The following is a 9359-nucleotide window of genomic DNA, read 5'->3' as shown; positions in this document are numbered from 1 at the left end:
TTTTTAGTCGATATCTATAACTACTGTTTTATTTTTGATAATCTAAAATTTGCGAAACGCAAGTTCATACGTTAGTTTGACATCACATGTATTGGCTGAAGATATCAAATTCCACCAGCAAAATTTACTTCCAATGTTTGTTGGAAATACTTGTCTTTTCATGTGGTATATAATTTTCTTTGTCGAAAAGTAGCGAATAAGAAGAAAATTAATTTCCCTGAATGTAATGAGTGATCGCTAGGTGTCCATATTCGTATAATTTTCGCACGTGCAAAATTATCGATTCAATAGTCATTCAGCTTTGGAAAGTTTTTTTGTTTACAACGTGTTTTGGCTTCGGGCGATGCAACTTACAGTACCAGTATAAGTAATACAGGAACAATTAAATGTCATATTGTTGGAGCTTTCTAGTTTGAAGAAAGAAGTACACAATAACGACGTTTTTGTTTCTTCTGAAGTAAAACATTTAAAAGCTGAACAGGAGATAAAGTGAAAGTTCGAAGGTAATAAGCAGAAGTACTGTTTCAACAGTGAACTTGCGGACATTGTTAAGCAGGCCTTGTGGGCTATTGATCTAGGCAAATTTGAATATTGTGGTGACCAGCTGAAAGAGTTGTCTGGGAAGTTGCACGTTAGATACGGTGGGATACGGTGCGCATGTATAAGTGCAATCCTGTAGCTAGTGATAACGACGATGAAACCAAGATCAATAAAGCTGAAAATCGTGCACTAAAACGCAAACGTTCTTCTTCGAAAGGGCATGGCGCACGTGACATTGTGCGTTCTGTTGGTCCTAGTTTTCAGCAGCCATATTCTTCAGTACAAAGCGGGATGTCGGGCCGGGGACGTAATTTTCGTCCATCATTTGCTCCAGTCTTGCAATACGAATACGGCTCCAGCTTCGCTTATGGTACCGGAAGCGGCTTCTACGGTGGTCCTGTCACCCCAGGGCCATGTTTTCATTGCGGAGAGAACACCCACTTCCGAAGAGATTTTGCACGAGCGCAGTCATCAGCAACTTCCGGTTTTGGACAACAAGCCACAGCAATTAGGTAGTTGTCAAGATACAGACATTTCTATGAAAGATGAGAATGATTGTTCAAGGTTTACACATAAATACCATGAATATTAACAAGGTCAATAGAATATTATTGTCAAGGGCAGATCATTAAAAAGTCATATAGAGTTTTGGAAGAAAATTGGTTGTAATGATTTCATATTAGATATTATTGACGAAGGATATAAGATTCCATTGTATTCTCATTCAGTTAATGTTATATGCAAAAATAATGAATCAGCATTATTAGAGCAAGATAGACATTTGATCAAAAAAGGTTCGAAAATTCCCTATGTAGTTAACCCACTTTCCGTATCAGTTCATAAATTAGGTCAAAAACGTCTTATTCTTGACCCGAGAGAGGTTAACAAGCACTTGTGGAAGCAAAGTGTAAATACGAATATATAAAAATTGCACTTTCCTTAATTAAAAAAGGGTGTTATATGATAAAATTTGATTTAACAAGTGCATATCATTTTGTTCAAATATTTGAACCGCACACAGAGTATTTGGGTTTTAGTTGGAAAAACAAAGATGACAATGTCATACATTACAAGTTTTTAGTACTTCCTTTTTGGTTTATCGTCTGCCTGTTATTTGTTCACGAAATTGTGTAGACCTCTGATCAATAAGTGTCGCACCAAATATTCCACTTGGAGGGAATTGGTTGCTGTCTGCAGAGTATTGTTGGCTCTAGGACATTTCCTTAAAAGTCAATGTGTTAAGTGGTTTACTGATAATCAAGGGGTTAAGGCGATAGTTTTAAAGGGTTCTATGGTCGTTTAGTTCGACATTATTGTTATGTATACATGTTATTAGGTACTTTTAGTTTCTTCTATTTGGCCTTTTTCAACTTGGGTGGTTCCAGTATTCCTACTTGAATACTGTTTAATCACCCTTAGGATATGCTGCCTGCTTTTTAAATTGTCTTTTGACGTCATATCTGTGAAATTCCATTTTATTTAGTTCCACCCATTGTTTTCTCGTTTAGGGCACAGACATTCTTTGACTTGGGGACGATACGCCGCTTTTCATGGAATGACACTACTGTGTCACATTAAAGGTTCTATGATAACCGCCGTATGAACACATCTGTGGATGTTTCTAAATTCAAAATTTCACCATTTTCGTGTTAAATGTTGAATTCTGCTTAAGCCGGTGCTACGGGGCGTGGACAGTAACTTGCACTTTCCATTATTGTCCATGAACAGGCTCAATCAAACCGAGCCTGCAACATTTTCAATTTTGTCGTGTTGAGCTTTCTTTAGGGATTATGTATTTTTCTATTTCTATGAAATTGGCTTGTGATCACGCACATGGAATATACTCCTTGTTGGAAGTCCGCCATATTTTGGCCGTTTATATGCCCGAATGGGTGTTTCATAAAAGAAGTTGTAGATTGGTTTGAATTAACTACTGAAAGATTTAGAATTTTAGCTTTAAAATATCAGTTTACTTAAGGGAAATAATTAAGTTTGTATTTCTATTTAATTATAACCGGATGGTCTCCCTTGCAAAAGATAAATGCGGTATCGCACATTGTTGTATTGCTGTATACACGCCTGGTAAGTAATAGAGCTACCTCTTTCGGAGGTATACGGTAAATTGCTCTTTCGCTACTTCCGAGCTAGTGCATGTCGTTAAAGTCAAGTGTCAAGTGTTTTCATTTTTTATATATTTTGCAAACTACATCAAATATCAAAATTCGGAGAATGCTATGCGATGTAGATATGATTAAAGTTTTCAGAAAACGTAAAGTTGTTATACTTGTGATTGAAATGTAGTTGTGGCGGCGTTTCCAAGTTAGCGAATTCAGCGTTGAAATGGACCGTTTCATAATGAAACAGATTGTTTTCGCTCCAATTTTCATCTAAACAGCGATTCAGATTAAAAACAAATATGCTTCAAGAAAATAAAAGGTCTAGAAATGAAATAAAATTGGAATCAGATCAAAACATTACTTAATAAAGAAAATATAGGATATTTGTTCTTGGAGACAGCTCTGTCGTGAAGAAGGTAGTTATGTCGCCAATGAGATAGGTCTATGGTAACGTACAAAGTACCTGATTGTTTGTGTATATTTCATTCATAACATTTATCACGACACATAAATATTTAATAAAAGCAATATTATAATAATGTTATTACTCTACACGTATATCATGACGTAATTTGCATAATGAAACATCAACATTTAAAGCGTTAAAATTATAACCGACTCAATTGTTTTTCAGGGTACACACCTTTGTGATAAACAGCATATTGTACTATATATATTCGTGTAGTATTAAATATAGTATTGAACCTTCAATGTCCTTTTAGTTAATACATATCTTATGCTTTTTGCCACGTTACATTAAGAACTGAACTAAAAAATACAAGCAAGACTTCAACTTTTTGTACAGAACATGCAAAACATAAACAGAGTAAATATTGTCTGTTTCAGATGACTATATTTACATCGTGTATATCAACCCACGAGTAGTTTTGCTAATGTGTCGGGTACACTGAATTTAAAAATTCATTATGTAATATATACGTTATTGTACATTAACATTATGTATTCTAAGATACGAAGTCAGATCGAAATTCTCAGGAATGATCTTGAAAAATAAACATTGTCATGTAAGCATTTTTGATGATGGTTAAAGTATAATGTATCAGCAACCGTATGCGCTAATTCACTTCTTTTAATTTGATGTACAATAAAGAAATTGCTTCATTTCTGTTCGGCCACAGAATTGCACAATTCTGCGTTACTTTTCACAATGTCTGCGGTATTTCCATCTTACTGCTTACTGGATATTTAAGATGTTTTTCAAGGGAAACAAAGAATCATAGCTTTCTGATAAGCTGGAAAAAATGTAGATACTAGTACGTTTGTTAAAATGTAAACTCACTGGGTATTTAAAATAGAGAACAAAAATCTTTATTAGAAACCTTTAAAAAACAAGTACACCAGAAGCTCTATAAATATTGTTGTCTTTAACAACTGTCGCAGTCAAAGTTCTATTCTCCCATATGAACGGTTACTATGTGACGCTTCAAAATCTTAGGCAAACTGAAAAAAACATGTTGTGTTCCTATTAGGTAATTGTGTGTGTACATTTGAAACGTGAAGTCTCAGTACAAATGGTTATATATCAAATCCATATTGTACACAGTGTTCACTTTAAATTTTGTATAGATTAATTACTATTCAACCTGAAGTTGGATCATTTCGTGAACGATGTAGCAGGTATAACAGTTACTGCTAATATATAAAACAAATATTGTCACATAGTTTATTTCTTTCTTGTTGTATCCACATCCTTAATATATTTTTCAACGAAAACCTTTTACATTTTTTACCCTATCATTTTTTGGTCCCCTTTGAAACCATAGAGCTTTCTCTTTGGCGATATGACTAACTCCTTCACGACAGAGCTGTCTCCAAGAACAAATTTCCTTTATTTTCTTTATTAACTAATGTTTTGATCTGATTTCAATCTTATTTCATTTCTAGACCTAATATCTACTTGAAACATATTTGTTTTTAATCTGAATCGCTGTTTAGATGAAAATTGGAGGGAAAACAATCTGTTTCATTATGAAACGGTCCATTTCAACGCTGAATTGGCAAAATGGGAAACGCCGCAACAACTACATTTCAATCACAAGTATAACAACTTTACGTTTTCTGGAAACTTTAATCATATCTACATCGCATAGCATTCTCCGAATTTTGATATTTGATGTAGAGTTTACAAAATATGTAAAAAAATGTAAACACTTGACAATTGATTTTAGCGGCATGCACTAGCTCGGAAGTAGCGAAAGAGCGATTCGAAAGAGGTAGTTTTATCATTATACCGCGGGATCGCCTTTTATATTGCTTGTTACACAAACATATTGCCGTATAGCAGTTTTGTTACATAAAAGTTACAACAATAACAATAGATAATAATAACAACAATGCGACAATTTGATCTTGCGCTGATTTATATTATTGTCATTTTTCTTTTTACATTTATTTCTCCAGATATACGCTAAAAATATTGAAGAACTGCCCGATGTTTTGGCGGGAAAAGTGGACTTGCTCCCGGTTCATTCATAGGGCACAGACATTCTTTGACTTGGGGACGATACGCCGCTTTTCATGGAATGACACTACTGTGTCACATTGAAGGTTCCATGATAACCGCCGTATGAACACATCTGCGGATGTTTCTAAATTCAAAATTTCACCATTTTCGTGTTAAATGTTGAATTCTGCTTAAAATAGAGAAAAACAGAATCCCTAAAGAAGGTCCAACACAACACAATTGAAAATGTTGCAGGCTCGGTTTGATTGAGCCTGTTCATGGACGGTATTAGAAAGTGCAAGTTACCGTCCACGCCCCCTAGCACCGGCTTAAGCAGAATTCAACATTTAACACAAACATGGTGAAATTTTGACTTTAGAAACATCCGCAGATGTGTTCATACGGCGGTTATCATGGAACCTTCAATGTGACACAGTAGTGCCATTCCATGAAAAGCGGCGTATGGTCCCCAAGTAAAAGAATGCTTTTGCCCTAAACGAGAAAACAATGGGCGGAACTAAATAAAATGGAATTTTGAAAGGGGATCTGAGGTTATGAAGCCTGCATATCACAGATAAGACGTCAAAAGACAAATTTAAAAAGCAGGCAACATGTCCTAAGGGTGATTATACAGTATTCAAGCAGGAATACTGGAACCACCCAAGATGAAAATGTCCAAATAGCTGAAACTAAAAGTTCCACATAACATGTAAACACAACAACAATGTCGTGCTGAACGATCTTCAAGGATCGAAAATATAACATCATTGATTAAATGTACGGGGAGACTTTTTACAGCCGCCACACGGCACAAATAACACGGATGTGACAATAAAATAGAGAAAAACAGAATCCCGTTGCTAGGGGGCATGGACGGTAGTTTGCACTTAACAGTACCGTCCATGAACAGGCTCAATCACACCGAGCCTGCAACATTTTCAATTATGCGGTGTTGGGCTTTCTTTAGGGATTCTGTTTTTCTCTATTTTATATATTTAGTCCTCAGTTGATCGCTTTGGGGCCAATTAGCCCCTTGTTAGAAATGGAATATTCCTCTTTGTTTATTCCATCATTACACCGAGATAGCTGTCAATTTGACATTTAAGCACACTGTAGGAAATAGAAATGACGGAGCGAGTAGATACTAGCTTTTTAAAAGCTAACATTGTACAAATTCTAAACTGAAATACTATCATATTATTAGCATACATTTCTCTATATACATTGTTTAATGAAAAACTATGGTTTGAGAATTTATTCTTTGTTAACAGCTCAGTTACACATAACCATAATCTGTACTCGATTAACTAATAATTGTCCCTGGTTCAGTTACAAAATTTGTTGCATTTATCGGTCAACGATATTGTAATTTTAACAATATAATGCCAGCAAAAAGAATTTATGTAGATAATATACGTTTTATAATAATATTATGTAAGGTGTTAACAGAAAATAAAAGGCTGTTTTGTATATCAGTATTATTGTTGTAATTACTATATCACTGCGGTATACCGTACCCCGGATATTGCTCGATATTATGAGGACTTTCATCCCATTTCGCGACTTTGAACGAGGAAAGAAGGTATGTTTAGTGACGATATTTAGTCATTTTGAATTGATTAGATATAAAATTTGTAGAAATACAAATACTTCGATAATTTCTCTAGTTAATGAAACCCCAAAAATGTTGAGAAATAGCTTTGAAATGTGATTAGGAGGTAAAATTCGTCTCTTTGCTCACGTGATAAATGAGCTCGGATCAGTCAAATTTGATGTTTTTGTGCATATACATCCTTAAAAGAAAAACTTGAATCGAGTGAAATGTGATAATGATGATAATGTTTATGTTGTAAATGTTCAATCAACAATAGAACCTCAGATGACAGTGCATTTTGAAAATAAATACACATGTCAGTGTACTGGGTATTGCTTTGGAGTTGCCCGCCGGTGTCACGAGTATTGCTTTTTAGTGTAACGAGTATTGGTTATCAATAAAGAGTAAATGCAAGTAGTAAACACAAAGTATTTACCACATTTAATTTTAAATATTTCTTACTGTGTATACTTATTTACGCTATATGTGCAGAATATGCAGAATTCGGAGGTACTTTACTGGAAACATCTGCGAATAATCCAGATTTTTATTCCTGCTCGTGAAAAATCTCAGTTTTCTGTGTTTAAAATGTTCTCGTTGCTATCGAAGGATCAACCTTTCCAGAATTTGTTAATAATTTTTGCATATCTTACTTTAAATAGTAAAAAAATGCATCCAAAGTGCATTAAAACTGCCTCAAGATTGTCAATATTAGACGGTATTGAGCAAGTGTGCCAATATCTAATATCAACCGACTTCCTACTAGTATGCCAAAAATCCATATAAAGGTAACTTTCGGGCATTTTGCACCTGCACTCTAGCAACGGCAGACCGTCTACACGTAAATTTTGTTACGCCTTAGCAATGAGTTACCGTATGACTGCCGAGCGGGTACAGCTCAAAAAACCGAATAAGATTATGATAAAGGGCAGCAGATGCAATAAAAAGGTTATGTTCCTTATTTATAACCTTTTACCTCATAAAGGCGTGTTTTGAAGGCTTTACACCCCAACCCTTTTTAGGCCTCAAATAGTGTAAAACATGCGCTATTTAGGCCCCAAACACTGTTTTTTCGTTTGAGAAATGTTGTTCAAAAGAGTGATCACTTTTTCGGCGCCACCCCCATTAAAAAGGTACATCAAGGGGGTTACACAGGGGGGATGTGCCCCCTTCTGTTTGGGGGTTTGAAGTGGGGCAGCAGCCCCTCTAATCGTCGAGAAGACTTGGGACTTGTGGGGGGCTAAATGGCCTCAGGTCGATTTAAAGGTACCGTGTAATCAACGCCGAAAACCTTAGACTTTATCTCAATCAATTGAGAAGTTGGTGCACCTTGAAATCAGTTTTGATGGGAAAAAACAACGCAAAATAGAGATTTTTGGCAATTTTGAGAAATAATCGATAAACAGACGTGAAAATTAGACAAAAATATCGATTTTCCATACTAATGTGCTCATATTGTTTTGCAATACTCTGTACACTAAAGTTGGGCTATTTTGCAATACTCTGTACACTTAAAATCAATACTCGGTACACTTTCTTGTATCTTTTTTGGCCTGTATCTTTTTGTACTTTCACACTTTTTGCCTGAAATTTGGACAAGGCATACTTGGATTGAGAATAAAAAAATTGCTCGATTCAATTTTTTTTATATTGGTAATATAATAATTTCTAACGATTCTACAGTATCGCGGTCAGTATTTTCTAGTGAGCAGCGGATCGTTTAGGGGTAGTTTAATCAATTTTACAAATACCTGTAATACTTTTACGTCTTTTAGAGCTACAGAAATACCTCTAGATATATAAAACCCATTGAGATAAATGAAATAGCCATTAGTTTGGAAAATATCTTCGCTGAACTTACCTTCGTTCCCCGTTCAAAGTCGCGAAATGGGATGAAAGTCCTCATAATATCGAGCAATATCCGGGGTACGGTATACCGCAGTGTATATATCCCGTGAGAAACTGTCAGGGCGTGACTGCATTAGAAACCCGATACTTTCATTTGAAAAAGAGGGTATTGTCAACAGTTGTTTTCCTATCGAATTTCGTTGGCTTTGCGTAAACTGATACGAAAGGTATGTTTATAAATATTAAAATAAGATAGAATACAATTTATCTATCTAATTCCAATGATCTATTATCTATCCTAGATTACTTACAATCTTACCACTAAGATCATGATATATGCCCGTATAATTTTTATTATTAACAACAAAATCATAGTCTAAAGTACTGCTTTTCAAAGTCGCGTGGCTCTTGTTTCTTTACCGCATTTTTTTCATGCGCCTTATAAGCGGCATTAGTCTCTATTCAGGATACTTTTTTGAACAAAACTGTGTCGGCATAAAATATGATATACAAGATCGAGAAGGAAAGGCGGTGTTCAATGAACGCAGCCCCCACCCGACCCAGTAACAAGCGTCAGTGGAAAGGAGCCCAGGAGGACCCCAAACAAAAATAGGACAGGGCATATGGCAGAGCACGGGCAGGCAAACTACTACATACGAATAAATAATTAGTAACTGATAAGGAACTAAAAGAAAAAAATAAATGATTGAATATTAGTCCTAATATTAACGCAATAATAAAGTCCTTCATCTGCCAGCCTTGCTGATCAAACCTCTTTTCTCCGTAGCATGATATT

The sequence above is a fragment of the Ruditapes philippinarum genome, unplaced genomic scaffold (genome assembly GCF_026571515.1).
Source record: "Ruditapes philippinarum isolate M1 unplaced genomic scaffold, ASM2657151v2 ctg125_1_1_1_1, whole genome shotgun sequence".
NCBI lineage: Eukaryota > Metazoa > Mollusca > Bivalvia > Venerida > Veneridae > Ruditapes > Ruditapes philippinarum.
This window is presented reverse-complemented; position numbering follows the sequence as displayed.